Below are 15,681 nucleotides of genomic sequence, written 5' to 3' on the forward strand. Positions count from 1 at the left end.
AAAAATTAATTTTTTTACTAATGGCGCACCGTGGGAGTGGTGCGCCATTACTAGTATGGCGCACCACTCCCACGTGCGCCATTAGTAGTTTTGAAAAAAAATTAATTTTTTTTACTAATGGCGCACCGTGGGAGTGGTGCGCCATTAGTATTTGGACACTAATGGCGCACCAACACATGGTGCGCCATTAGTATATAGTAATGGCGCACCACATGTCTGGTGCGCCATTAGTGTCAATTCCATCTATAGCCCTTTTCCTAGTAGTGGGTGTGCCTCGTCCCTTATTTAATAAGGGGGCTTGGATTTCCAATCCATCCATTTCTCCGAGGGCTACTGGAGTTCTAAGGCCTCCAGCTACACAATCTCACGCCTGCCTCTGTATTGCATATCGCGGGCTTCGTAGCCCTCTGTGAGCTGTTTTTGGGTATCGAGGCTCATTTCGGGCTATGGAAGAGGTTATTCTGCCTTGTGCCCCGCTCTAAGGAGGGGTCAATGTATCAAGTGGGCGGAGCCGAAGTGTGGCGCATCGCTGGGACCAGATATCTGTCCGGAACCCCAAAGAAGGTGTCCGAAGACTGGCCCTCGGAATGGTTTTATATAGAAGACGTCCTGCTGTCGGATCCTGTCCGGATCGGCCTCGCTGAATTCGACAGTGCTCCCTTAAAGAAGCGCCTAAGCTGGCGTCCACGGAGCCCTCAGAGGGAAAGTGATAGGGACATCATTTACCTGCTGGGACAAATAAGATTGTTAGCCCATTCCGGACTAACCATAATCGGGGTTATGGCCGAATGCATTATGCGGGGGGTGCAACCGCTTCAGTATAGAAGTCACCCCATGTGGGACTTCAACGGGGAGGACGACACCACCCGCTATGGCCGTAAGGGGCCGAATTCAGCTGCCGCTCTACTAAAGATCGTGTTCACTTTGTATAAGGGAGAAGAGGAGGAATTTCTCCGCATCAACCCACAGGGCGGATTTTCTATGCATAATCCCCCAAGCTGGGTAAGTGGTCGTATTTACTTGCCCATCTGTTTTGCATTCCCATTGTTAAATATTCAGTCTGACGACTTCAACGCAGGAACTGCGCCGGGCTATTAAGGAAATAAGCAGCCCTCCTCCACAACCCGAGGACCCAGGACGGTCCCTCGACCCGGCCTCTTAAGAGGATCCGGACATATCTGTGGAGTTGATTGATGGAGTGTTCCATCAATTGAGCAAGGACAATGCCTTTGTGGCCATTACGGCCGATTACCCAGGGCTAATCCCGGCTTCCCAGGTAACTGAGATCGAAGCCCCAGTACCCCGAATAGGTGCCCGCCCTCTCATGTTTTCAGTTTCTTGATTGCAACCGAACTTTGCAGGGGAGGTTTTTAAAGTGGAAGGCCGAACCTGCGGCGACAAGACAACGAGGGGCCGCAGGGCCCTGTGGGCAGAATAGAAGTGCAGTCCGGACCGAGGCGTCAGCGCAAAGGTATGGCGCGCCCCCTTATCCGAGGTGTTATACCTTTGAGGCACATTGACACTCATACTCTCTTCAGGACAAAGAGACCTTGCCGGACTATATCCGGAGAGGCTGCCAATCGCGCCTCCACCAGCCAGGCTCCAAAGCCTGGTCCGGAGGCAGAGGCGAACACAAGGCGCGCGCCAGACGCTCCTCCGACGGAGGATGTGGACGGGTTGTCTGCCACCAACTCTGAGGTGGAGAGTGCCATGAACCACAGGCGTCGCTGGACAATTCTTCGCGATGCTTGTTTCTCCCAAGGGGCATTAGATGCCTTCAACTCGGGAGATGCGTACCTCCGTGCCGCTCAAAATGGTCTAGCCAGAGCCACTAAGCAATATGTAAAAGACATACGGGTAAGAAAATTTTGGTAATTATATATATATATACCAGTAGCCCCCGAGACTTGAAACAGTTAGAATAACTGATTTAAGGATCATTTGTTACGCAGGTTCTTACAGAAAAGAATTCCCTACTGTCCAAGGAGCTGGAAGAGTGCAAAGCCCAACTTGAGGCCGCACTAGCCGCGGCAGGGGAGCCCAAGGAGACCCCCTCTAGTAATATACACTTCGAAAGATAAGTATTTTGCGAAGCACGACATGGGTGCGAATATGACAAATGAAATTGCAGATGGCGCCGGATTGAATCCGGAAAGGCAACACCTCCTACGCTAGCTAAAGGCTGGTGAGAAGGTGCTGACAAAGGTGAGGCGGGAGAAGAACGATATCCAAGATGCCAACACCAAGCTGGGCGTCGAGTTGAAAGATGTTCGTGCCCAGCTGTCAGACTCCGTGAAGGAGAATCAGTGGCTTCGGCGCGGCATATTTAGTAAGTGCTTGAATGAACCTTTGAAAGAAAGTTCGGCGGGGAAGTCGACTAACAGAGCAATGTTTGTATGTGTGCTAACAGGTCGTCCTGCAGAGGAGATGCCCGGTTCTACGTGTGACCTTCCTCCCGAGCTCTCGCAACTGCTCAATCGAGTTCGGCAGGCGATGCAAGGCGTCGCCCAGGCCCTGTGGCCATCCGTCTCCATGCCCGAAAGTCTTGGAGAGCTTGCGGAGAAGCTAAAGGGAGCACGGCGGCGCTTCCGATTGTGGAAGATATCAGCCTGCCATCAAGGCGCTAGGGAGGCCTGGGCCATGGTGAAGACGCGGTATGCAAAGGCTGACCCCAACCACATGGCCGAGGTCGGGCCTGTAGGGCCCGATGGGAAGGAGATCCCTGTAAGCTTAGTATACGGCCAAGTAGAGTTGGCCGCAAAGTATTCCCAGTAGGACTGTAAATTAGACAGCCTGTTAGATGGTATTGAAGAGGAATACAATCAGTCAAAATGACTATGTAATTTAATTGACATTTATAATGCCTTCTAGCCGGATTGTAGATCATTTGTCATGGCCGACCTTTTCGCTTCAGCCTCAGGACCTGACGGTCCGGAGTGTGTCTGAATTCCCATGCGGTTATATAGGAACCGGGGAATGCATGGAGACCAGGCGTAGGGGTCATTAGTGTGTTAACAGACAAGTGCCCAACTAGTTATGTTATATTACATGGTTAGTAAGAAACATCTTCCAGGGAGAATAGTTCCGTTAGGGGTTCCTTTCCCTGGGAGGCATGCCATAAGGTGCATGTCCATGCTGCGAAAAGAAATGCAGGAAAAACATCTGGGGGCATATAGATAAAAATAAAAAAAAAGATCATCTTTAGTTCACTGACCGAATATTCCCTTAAGAACGCTAGCTTTTGGCTTCACCTAGTCTGAGGTACACGTCCGGCTGACCCGGCAGTAACAATCGCAAAGGTGCTCCCTTTACCACCTAGCCGAACAATCGGGAACATAGGGGTAAGCACAGGAGCCAGGCAACCCAGCTTGGCCAAAACTTAAGTCATATCGATGCATATAATGGTGAATAAAAGGTACATGCGGAAGTGTGACACATGTGTTGGGCATGAAGCCCGTATGAATAAGCTTCTGTTTAAAGAAGCCCCCTGGTTTAATGAGCGCGGATAGCGTGTCACTTTATGAGCCTTTAAAGGCTATAAGAGAGAGAGAGAGAGAGAGAGAGAGAGAGAGAGAGAAGAGAAATGTAATACAGAAAATATATAAAAAATGGACAGAGGAAGGAGACGAACACAGAGTCCGGTGCTAGGCGTAGAATCTTCGGAGACGGGCTGCGTTCCATGGGTTCGGCTCGAGTAGGTTATCCGATGCATCCCGCAGGCGGTACGCTCCACCAGTCAGGACTTGGTCAATTATGAAGGGACCTTCCCACTTGGGCTTGAGTTTGTCCTTTTTGTTGTCTAGTAGTCGTAGGACTAATTCGCCAACGTTGTAATTTTTGGACCGTGCTTCTCTACTTTGGTATCTTCGAGCCTGCTGTTGATAGAATGCGGACCGGGCTTTTGCCACGTCACGCTCCTCCTCCAATGCGTCCAAGCTGTCCTGCCGATCGAGCTCGGCTTCTCTTTCTTCATACATGCGCACTTGAGGTGAGTCATGAATTATGTCGCAAGGCAAAACTGCCTCTGCGCCGTAAAGAATGGTGTGTATCCGGTGGTGCGATTCGGCGTGGTCCGCAGCCCCCAGAGTATGGAGTCGAGCTCCTCTACCCAGTGCGTGTTAGATTCCTCGAGGGACCACACTAATCTGGGTTTGATGCCGCTCATGATAAGACCATTTGCACGTTTGACTTGGCCGTTAGTTTGTGGGTGATAGACGGAAGCATAATCGAGCTTGATGCCCATGTTTTTGCACCAGAGTTTTACCTTGTCGGCCGTGAAGTTCTTGCCATTATCAGTGATGATGCTATGGGGGACGCCATAACGGTGTACAACCCCGGATATAAAGTCTATTACCGGTCCCGATTCGGCTGTCTTAACAGGCTTGGCTTCTATCCATTTGGTTAACTTATCCACCATGACCAGTAAGTATTTTTGCTTGTGGGTTCCTCCTTTAAGGGGTCCAACCATGTCAAGCCCCCAGACCACGAAGGGCCAGGTAATGGGGATAGTTTGGAGGAAGGTTAGTGGCATATGGCTTTGGTTTGCAAAAAGCTGGCAACCGGTGCATCGTTGGACCAAGTCCTGAGCGTTTGCCCAGGCCATCGGCCAATAAAAGCCTGTACGGAAGGCCTTGCTTACAAGGGACCGAGCTGCAGCGTGATGACCGCTGAGTCCGGCATGAATTTCAGCCAGGAGGTTACGCCCCTCCTCTTCAGAGATGCACCTTTGAAGGACTCCGGTAGTGCTTTTCTTATAAAGCTCTCCTTCGTGGACTCTGTAGGCTTTGGATCGCCGCACTATGTAGCGTGCCTCATTTTGGTCCTCGGGGAGTTCCTGCCTAGTAAGGTACGCGAGGAATGTTTTTGTCCACGGGGCGATTACGGCCATTATTACGTGGGCTGAAGGTGTTATTTCATTGGCAGAGCCTCCGATTGTGTCAGAATGTTCGGTGTCAGGCAGTGCGGTTGGGTCTGGGCTGTTATTGTTCGGCTCCCCTTCCCATACTACGGATGGCTTGAACAGCCTTTCCAAGAAGATGTTGGGGGGGGGGGACTACATCGCGTTTTGCGCCGATGCGTGCTAGGACATTTGCCGCCTGATTATTTTCCTGGGCTATATGGTGAAATTCAAGCCCCTCGAACCGAGCTGACATTTTTAGGACGGCGTTGCGGTAAGCTGCCATTTTTGGATCCTTGGCATCGAAGTCTCCATTTATTTGGGATATTACGAGGTTCAAGTCCCCGCGCACCTCTAGGCATTGAATGCCCATGGATACTGCCATCCGGAGACCATGTAAAAGGGCCTCATATTCGGCTGCATTGTTGGAGTCTGTGTACATAATCTGGAGTACGTATTGAACTATGTATCCTGTGGGGGACATCAAAACGACGCCAGCCCCCAGTCCGGCCAACATCTTGGAGCCTTCGAAATGTATGATCCAATTTGAATATGTGCCGTACTCTTTAGGGAGTTCGGGCTCCGTCCATTCTGCGACGAAGTCGGCCAAGACTTGCGACTTGATGGCTCGCCGTGGCTTATAAGTTATGTCAAACGGGAGGAGCTCAATGGCCCATTTTGCAATCCGGCCTGTTGCGTCACGGTTGTTTATAATATCATTAAGTGGTACTTTCGAGGCTACTGTTATTGAACACTCTTGAAAGTAGTGTCGTAGCTTCCGAGACGCCATGAATACTGCATACGCAATCTTTTGATAATGCGGGCACCATGATTTGCAGGGAGTGAGGACAGTGGACACATAATAGACCGGCTTTTGAAGGGGGAATTTGTGTCCGTCCGCTTCTCGTTCGACGACGAGCACTGCGCTTACAACCTGATGTGTTGCTGCAATGTATAATAGCATTGGTTCGCCAATGTTTGGCGCGGCCAAGACTGGGTTTGTTGCCAGTATGGCTTTTATTTTGTCGAGTCTGGCCGTGGCTACATCCGTCCATTTGAAGTGTTTGGTGCACCGAAGGAGGCGGTAAAGGGGTAGGGCCTTTTCTCCCAAGCGGGAGATAAAGCGGCTTAGAGCCGCCACGCATCCGGTTAACTTTTGTATTTGTTTGAGGTCCTTTGGGATATCCAGCTGCGACAGAGCTCGGATCTTGGCTGGATTTGCTTCAATTCCTCTACCAGATACAATGAAGCCCAAGAGCTTTCCGGCTGGAACGCCGAAAACACATTTTTCTGGGTTGAGCTTGATGTCGTATGTTCGGAGGTTATCAAATGTGAGCCTCAAGTCGTCTACTAGAGATTCAACATGTCTTGTTTTGACGACCACATCATCTACATATGCCTCCACTGTTTTGCCGATCTAGCTTGCCAGACATGTCTGAATCATGCGATGATATGTTGCGCCGGCGTTTTTGAGCCCGAAGGGCATCGTGTTGAAGCAGAATGGGCCGTATGGTGTGATAAATGCCGTTGCGGCTTGGTCTGGTTCTGCCATCTTGATTTGAAGGTAGCCGGAATATGCGTCGAGGAAACACAACGAATCGTGTCCTGCGGTAGCGTCGATAATTTGATCAATGCGGGGGAGGGGGAAGGGATCCTTTGGGCAAGCCTTGTTAAGGTCTTTAAAATCAACACACAGGCGCCAGGATTTGTCCTTCTTTGGTACCATCACCAGGTTTGCTAGCTAGTCCGGATGTTTTATATCTCTGATGAATCCGGCCTTCAATAGCTTTGCTAGCTCCTCTCCCATGGCCTGTCTCTTAGGTTCAGAAAAACGCCGAAGAGCCTGTTTGACAGGTTTGAATCCTGTTTGGGTATTTAAGCTGTGCTCGGCCAGCCTACGTGGGATTCTTGGCATGTCTGACGGGTGCCAGGCGAAAATGTCCCAGTTCTCTCGTAGGAACTCTCGTAGTGCGGCGTCTACATCAGGGTTTAACTGTGCCCCGATGGAAGCTGTTTTATTGGGGTCCGTTGGATGGACTTGGAATTTGACTATTTCGTCCGCCGGTTTAAAGGGGGTGGACTTGGATCTTTTGTCTAGTACCACATCATCCCTATTCACCGTAGAGCGCAGCGCAGTCAGTTCCTCAGCCGCTAGGGCTTTGGATAGTGCCTCGAGGGCCAGTGCAGCTGTCTTGTTTTCGGCGCGGAGTGCTATGTCCGGATCACTAGCGAGAGTGATGATCCCGTTAGGCCCGGGCATCTTGAGCTTCATGTACCCGTAATGGGGTATTGCTTGGAAGATTGTAAACGCTTCCCGCCCTAGCAGAGCGTGATAACCGCTGTTGAACGGAGCCACATGGAACGTGACTTCTTCGGACCTGTAATTATCCGGCGTGTCGAACACCACATCTAGTGTGATTTTTCCTGTACAGCGCGCTTCCCGACTGGGGATTATTCCTCTAAAGGTTGTGCTGCTTCGCTCAATGCGGTTCTAGTCTATTTCCATTTTTTGAAGGGTTTCCTCATAAATGAGGTCCAATCCGCTACCTCCGTCCATGAGTACCTTGGTAAGACGAAAGACGTCCACTATTGGAATGAGGACCAATGCGGCTGGTGCTCGGGCTGTTTGGAATTTAGGTTCATCACTGGCGTTAAAGGTAATAGCCGTGTCACTCCATGGGTTTATTGTTGCTATTTGGTAGACTTCGGCAAGGCTGCGGAGTGTCCTTTTTCGCATATTATTTGATGCGAAGGTCTCGAAGACTGTTAATACCGTATTGGTGTCTCTGGGGTGGCTTTCTGTGGCCTCCGGAATTAGGAGATTTTCACCAATTTTGGCCACCTGCCGGAGTATCCAACATGCTCTGAGGCTGTGAGTTGGTGTGGCGTCCTCTGTATTGTGAATTTTACAGGGTCCGTTAAGCCATCCTTCCAGTACGGTTCCATGCCCTTTAGAGGGTTTTTGCTTTTTAGTGCTTGACCCGGGTGTCTGGTGATGATGCACCCTTTTATTTCGGACTAGGTTTGTATTCAGGGCCGGATTGTCCCAAATATTTATTTCGGTTTTCCAGGCGCTTTCCATCGCCCAGTGCTTTCGTAAAATGGACGCCAAGTCAGCGAAGCATGTAATATCACGGCGACTTATGGTGTTGAGTATTCCCTTATTCGTGCAATTATTGCAGAAGATTGAGATCGCGTCTTCCTCGCGGTAGTCCCTTAGCCTGATCTTAACCAGGAGGAATCTGGCCCAGTAATGATGTACTGTTTCATCAGGTTCTTGCCTGATTTTGGATAGATCGCTTATGTTGGGGTAGGTAGGTGGAATTAAATCCGAAGCCTCACCCCATCTGAGGCTCAGAGGCCGAGGAATTTCCGAACTCGAAAATTTGGATTCCTGGATGTTGTCCAATGAATCCAGCCCGTCGCCTGACTCTAAGTTTAGGTCTTGAGTGATATCCTCCCCTCTGCGGGTATCCGGCTTGGAGGGATCGGGAATCCGGACGTAGCGAGTCCTTAAGATAGATGAAGGGTCGCCGCACTGTCCCTCTACCACGGCCACGTGATGGGTGACTTGGGGAGAGTTAATCTCTCTCAGATCGGGTTTAGGCCCAATCAGGTCGTAAACCGTAGCGACTCCCAGGGCAGCGAAGAGATCCAAGAGCTCGTTTATGGAGGAGAGCTCCATTGGATCTAACTGCTCGGTGAGTTCCGAGCTAACATGGAGATTGTTTTCGATGGCTCGAGAGGTCATCGTCGGTGCAGAAGCCGAACAGGCGGTCATAAGAAAACCACCTAGCCGGAGGGTTTGGCCGACAGCCAAAGCTCCCTTAGCAATGGTGCCGTCTTTAAAGACGGGGCGAGGCATCCTTCCTGATGGCGACGACACAGAGGAACTCTCAATGAAAGCACCAATGTCGGTGTCAAAACCGGCGGATCTCGGGTAGGGGGTCCCGAACTGTGCGTCTAGGCCGGATGGTAACAGGAGGCAAGGGACATGAAGTTTTACCCAGGTTCGGGCCCTCTCGATGGAGGTAAAACCCTATGTCCTACTTGATTAATATTGATGATATGGGTTGTACAAGAGTAGATCTACCACGAGATCGGAGAGGCTAAACCCTAGAAGCTAGCCTATGGTATGATTGTTGTTGTGTATGTTGTCCTACGGACTAAAACCCTCTAGTTTATATAGACACCGGAGAGGGTTAGGGTTACACAAAGTCGGTTACAATGGTAGGAGATATTTATATCTGTATCGCCAAGCTTGCCTTCCACGCCAAGGAAAGTCCCTTCCGGACACGGGACGAAGTCTTCAATCTTGTATCTTCATAGTCCAGGAGTCCGGCTGAAGGTATAGTCCGGCCATCCGGACACCCCCTAATCCAGGACTCCCTCACCGGGCAAAGCCAATGTCATGGCTGATGCGCTAAGTCGTAATTCTTATTGTAACAACCTGATGTTACAACAAAGTCAACCACTTCTCCATGAGGAATTTCGTAAGCTTAACCTTCACATTGTTCCTCAAGGATTCCTATCCACCCTGGTGGCGAAACCTACCCTTACGGATCAGATCATCAAGGCACAGAAGGTAGATCCGGGAATCTCCCGTATTAAGAGACACATTAAGAAAGGAGTTGTGAATTGTTTCTCCGTTGATGATCAAGGTGTCGTATACTTTGGAAACCGCTTAGTGGTTCCCAAAGCACCAAACCTAAGGTGGCTGATTCTTAAGGAAGCTCATGAATCCCCTCTCACCATTCATCCCGGTAGTACTAAAATGTATCAAGACCTACGCCAGAGGTTTTGGTGGACTAGGATGAAGAGAGAAATTGCTCAATACATTGCTAGTTGCGATGTCTGTCGTCGTATTAAAGCAGAGCATCAATGTCCTGCTGGCACCCTTCAACCGTTGGCTATTCCTGAATGGAAATGGGATAAAATCAGTATGGATTTCATTACTGGGTTTCCCAGGACCAAGAGAGGGAATAATGCCATCTTCATCGTGATCGATCGTCTTTCCAAGGTGGCCCACTTTCTACCCGTTCGTGAGAGTATCACCGCTAGCCAGCTAGCTGATTTATACATCTCCCAAATAGTGTCTCTTCATGGTGTCCCATTGGAAATTAACTCAGACCGTGGGAGTCTCTTCACCTCTTGATTTTGGGAAAGTTTCCAAAATGCTATGGGAACTCGTCTCTCTTTTAGCACTGCCTTCCACCCCCAATCAAGTGGTCAAGTAGAGCGAGTAAATCAAATTCTGGAAGATATGCTCCGAACTTCTGTCATCTCATTCGGAATGGATTGGGAGAAATGCCTTCCATTCGCGGAGTTTGCTTATAACAATAGTTATCAACCTATCTTGGGCAAGGCTCCTTCCGAAGTTCTCTATGGACGAAAATGTCGAACGCCTCTTAACTGGTCAGAAATCGGGGAAAGACAACTCTTTGGCCCAGATATGATTCAGGAAGCAGAAGAGCAGGTTTGCGTTATTCTTGAGAAATTGAAAACAGCCCAATCTCGTCCAAAGAGCCAATATGATCGTAAACATAAGCTCATGACTTATGAATTCGGCGAGAAGGCTTACCTTCGGGTTACTCCGTTAAAGGGAACCCATCGATTCGGTATCAAAGGCAAATTGGCTCCTTGTTACATTGGACCCTTTCGCATTCTTGCCAAACGAGGAGAAGTTGCCTATCAATTGGAAATACCTCCGCATCTTTCCAGAGTTCACGATGTCTTCCACGTTTCTCAACTCAGGCGTTGCTTCGCGGATCCTATCCATGGAGTGGACCACGAAACGCTTGATCTACAAGATAATCTTTCATATCGGGAATATCCCATTCGTATCCTTGATCAAGCCGAGCATACCACTCGACGCCATAACATCAAGTTTCTCAAGGTTCAATGGTCACACCATTTCAAAAAGGAAGCCACTTGGGAAAGGAAGGATCGTCTTCGACTCAAGTACCCCACCTTCTTCCCAACAGATCCTAAATCTCGGGACAAGATTCTTTTGAGTGGGGGTGAGTTGTCACACCCTAGCAAGTTCATGCATTAGAGTGATTACATCATGTTTAAATTTCCCAGAAATATGAAATGGGGATGATAGAACCCCCAGCACCCCCCCTGGAACAACTAGGGTTTACTAAAAACTTTTTCAATGAACCCGAAATGCCCTTCTAAAAAGTCCACCCTTTTTGTTTTGGGTTAAAACCTTTGACAAAAATGGTGAACATTTTTCTAGGACATCTTAAGGTCATTGGATTAATTTATATAGTATTTGCATTTGGGCATTTAAATGCTATAAAATATTTTTAATGCTCATATAATCATAAACTAAAATGTTTACTGTTGGATATATTCTAAGCAGTAGCCATGATTAATTTTATGATTTTTGGAAATGCCCTGGCATTTTTAATAAAGCCCTAAAGTTACAGAAATAATAGAAAATAAATAAAAACAGAAAAAGAGAGGGATAGGAACTAACCTGGCAGCCCACTGGCTGGCCCAGCCCAGTAGGCCCAGATGCCAGTCGTCCCCAACCTCCTGCCAGTGGGCAGGAGGGCGCGTGCCGTCGCGCGCTGACCATGCGCCCCGGCCACCTCCTGCTTGCCGCTCCCCCTCGATGCCTGGATGCCTCTCGGAGACGCCACGCACCCCCGTGGATCTCTCTCACTCTCTCCCGGCCTATTCCCCCTCCTCTGCTCTCTCTCCCGTGCAGCCCGAGCGGAGCTCGTCGCTGCCGACGCCGTTTGCCATGGCTACCGTGCTCCCGTCGCCTCCCCGCGCTGTCCACAGCCTCCGCCATCGTCCGACGTTCCGCCCCACCCTGGCCCCGAGCGCTGGGACGGCCTGCATCGCCGGCTGCCTCGTCTTCTTCTTCCTCAGCCGCCGAGGACCGCCACTGTCGATTCATCGCCGTTAGGTCTTCCCCGAGCCCACTGAGTAGCTCGTCGCAACCACCGTGAGCCACTGAACTTTCTCCCCCTCTCCGTTTTCCCCCTTGTGTTCCATAGCAACCACACCATGCTCACCAGTACGGGCCGCCGCCTGTGCTCGCCGCCGACGAGTCTCCGGCCATCAAATTGTCCGGTCGTCGTGTGCAGCTTCCTCCCCGTGTTGCACAGAGCACGTACGTGCCCCGCATGAGCTACCACAGCCGTCACAATGACGACCCCGACCTCACCCGAGCCCCGGCGACCGCCAAGGTCGACGCCCGCGACGACTCCGGCCACCCCAGGCCCAACCACCTACCCCACTCGACGCGGACGAGTGCCCGCGTCACGTAGATGCCCTCCGCTGGCCAAATGGTCGCCGGAGGAGGAGACCCGCTCCCCTCCGCCGTCCCAGGCCTTGCCGGCGATGAGCCCCGGGTCAACTCCGGCGAGTTTGACCCGGGTTGACCCCAGTTTGACCCCGCCCGAGTCAATGACATGTGGGGCCGGCTCCTAACTAATTAGTTTAGTTTTCAATTAGTGCTAATCAATCTGTTAGAGGTTAATGACCTCGTTAACTAACTCTATCTCACTGACATGTGGGCCCAGGGCCTAACTAACCTAGTTTAGTGCTAACTAAACACTAACTAACTCCGTTAGTTAGCTGAGACACTAACAGATGGGGCCCACCAGTCAGGATTGACCTGGGCTGGCGCCTTTGACCCGCTGACGTCACAGTGCCGCAGTGCTGACGCAGTTAATTATCTTCTGGATTTATTCTTATATAGGAAATTCCAGAAAATAGTCAAAACTTCTAAAAATCATAGAAAATCAACCATAGCTCCAAATCAAACAAATTATATATGAAACATGATCAGAAAAATTCAATCTTTCCATCTGTAATGGTTTCATGCATGACAAAACACTTTAACCTTGCAGTTTAGGTGAAACAAGCTAATACATTTATAATGCATAAGAACTTAAGCTTCCATTTGAATCTTTGATTCAAATGGACCCATTTCAACTTGTTTCACATTGCATTAGGCAGGAAACCTCATATTGCCATGTCATAGCATGCATCATATTGTTGCATATTGCCATGTGATGAATGTGTTATGTGGTGTCCTTCGTGGTAGGTTCTGCCTCCGAGGATAATTCCGAGTATCCAGCTGAAGGGAAGTACCCTACTACCACTCCATCAGGAAAGCAGCCCCATTGATCATATCGACACAATCCCATGTTCTCGCCTCTGCTCTCATTTATTGCATTAAGACAACAACGTTTCGAACTGCTGTGTGCTACGGTAGTTGAACCCTTATCCTCTACATGACCTGTCATTGCCACAGTAACTAGATGAAAGCCACTAGCATGTGTAGGAGTTGATTGAGCCATGTATGTGTTTCCTACCTTGCTATGCCTGCTATGCATCGAGTTGTGTTAGGTCTGGTTCATCTGGGTGATGGGCTAGAGTGATATGCTTACGTCGGTAATGTGAGGGATGTGTTGAACATGATTTGGTAAACGTATCGATGAGAGGCCATGTAGGAGTACATGGTGGGTTGTTTCATTGAGGCCGTCCCTAAGAACTGAGATCTGTATGTGTGATTTAAGCATTAGTTACTACCATACATTGGGCCCGAAACCAATGGACCCTCCCGGCTTCTTAATCACCCTAGTATTCTGTCCAGGAGTTGCAACTAGTTTCTTGTGTTTGTAGGTTATGTGTTGGCGGTCATGCGTAGTGCTGACCCTAGGGGTGGGCTATGATGCGGTAGATACACAGTGGCACGGTGTACCGAGTCACCCGTTTGGTGTCTCGGGAACCTTGTTGACATCGTTCGGGGCAGTACGTGGAAACCTTGGCCGGACTCCCTGCGGATGGAACCTGGATAGGCGATAAACCTGGACTAGAGACTTGAGTGTTTAGGTAGGCCGTGGCCGACACCCTCGTTGGGCTTCCGCTTGAAGGTTGTCGAGTACATGTCGTGTAAACGACGGTACGTGGTGAGAGCGTGTATGAAGAAGTACACCCCTGCAGGGTTAACATCATCTATTCGAATAGCCGTGTCCATGGTAAAGGACTACTTGGTCGCCTATACAGTTCATAGACAAGTTAATGGTTACTACTAAAAGACTCAAGATAAGTGTGAGTACCCAGGATGGCCCTCTTGTAGGATGACGAGGGAGGATCCCCGGTAGAGTATTATGTTGGTGATTAGTGGACTCGTGTGCGAAAACTATTTTACTAGTGGTGTCTCATAGGATAGCTTAGCCAAGAGTCAAAGCTGGCTTGCTGCAATAACTCCACCACTTTCTTGAGAATGAGCATGTATAGTAGGTTCTGTTGTAAGACTTGCTGAGTACCTTTGTACTCATGTTGCTTTAATTACTGTTTTCAGACGACAACAGCGCCCCCTCCGATGGGTTTTATGTAGACCTCGACGTCGATGAGTAACTTGCCACCCAGGTGGTGATCCTGGCCATGGAGGGCCCTATGTAGATAGTCAGGCTTCGACAAGCCTTCTTTCTTTCTAGTGTCTGTACTCAGACTATTTGCTTCCGCATGTGCTTGTATGCTTGTATGCTTGTATGACTTGAGTGTCGGGTCATGTGACCCCTACCTGTATGAACATGTTATGTATGGCTCTCTAGAGCCTTTAAATAATGTACTTGAGTTGTAGAGTTTTGTTGTGATGCCATGTTGTATTTGCACATATCGAGCATATTGTGTGTATGATTGAAATGCTAGGTATGTGTGGGATCTGACAATCTAGTTGTTTATCCTTGGCAGCCTCTCTTATGGGGAAATGTAGTCTAGTGCTCCTTGAGCCATAGTAGTCCACTACAGCCCGGTTCACCGGAGTCCTGCTAGCCCAGCACTACTGCTCAGGACACTTGACCGGCCGGCATGTATTTCACTTCATTCCTATGTCTGTCCCTTCGGGGAAATGTCACGCGGTGACATCCGGAGTCCGGCCTAGCCTGCTACAGCCCGGGTTCCCCGGAGTCCTGTTAGCGCAGTGCTACAGCCCGGATTCACTCGCTGATGACCGACATGCTCGATGTGATTCACGTATGCCTGTCCCCATAGGTTAGTGCCGCTTTGGGTTCACGACTAGCCATGTCAGCCCGGGTTCTCTGTCATATGGATGCTAGCGACACTATCATATATGTGAGACAAAAGGCGCAAACGGTCTCGGGCCATGGTAAGGCGACACCCATGGGGATACCGTGTGTGAGGCCGCAATGTGATATGAGGTGTTACCGGCTAGATCAATGTGACTTGGAATCAGGGTCCTGACAGCTCATTATAATGTGCAAGGGAAATCAAGTCATCACAATTTTTGGAACGATTAGATCATGAAACAATTTGCATCGGATAGTTAAATGACCACGTTCATTACAAAGCTCACAAGTATGGCCAAGAAAATTTAAATCTTCAGCACAAACATCTAGCCTTTCTTGCAAACAATTTAGTTTCTAAGTACTTATACCTCTTGCAATATATATCTTCCCTATTTGGTGTGTACTTGCAAACCCAATGCACTCCACAAAAATTGACATGTTTGTAGGAGACATTTTCATCATAACTAGTGCAATCATCATTAGTATCATAGATATTCAAAGAATTCGTACTAACAACATTGCAATCATGCTCATCTTTTACATATTTTATGCCAAGCATTCTATGTAATTCTTCTTCTAGCATTTGAGCATAATTTTCCTTTCCATCATACTCACGAAAGATATTAAAAAGATGAAGCGTATGAGGTAGACTCAATTCCATTTTTTTAAAGTTTTCTTTTATAGACTAAACTAGTGATAAAATAAGAAACTAAAAGACTCGATTGC

This window comes from Triticum dicoccoides, chromosome 7A, assembly GCF_002162155.2.
Source record: "Triticum dicoccoides isolate Atlit2015 ecotype Zavitan chromosome 7A, WEW_v2.0, whole genome shotgun sequence".
NCBI classification, from domain to species: Eukaryota; Viridiplantae; Streptophyta; class Magnoliopsida; order Poales; family Poaceae; genus Triticum; species Triticum dicoccoides.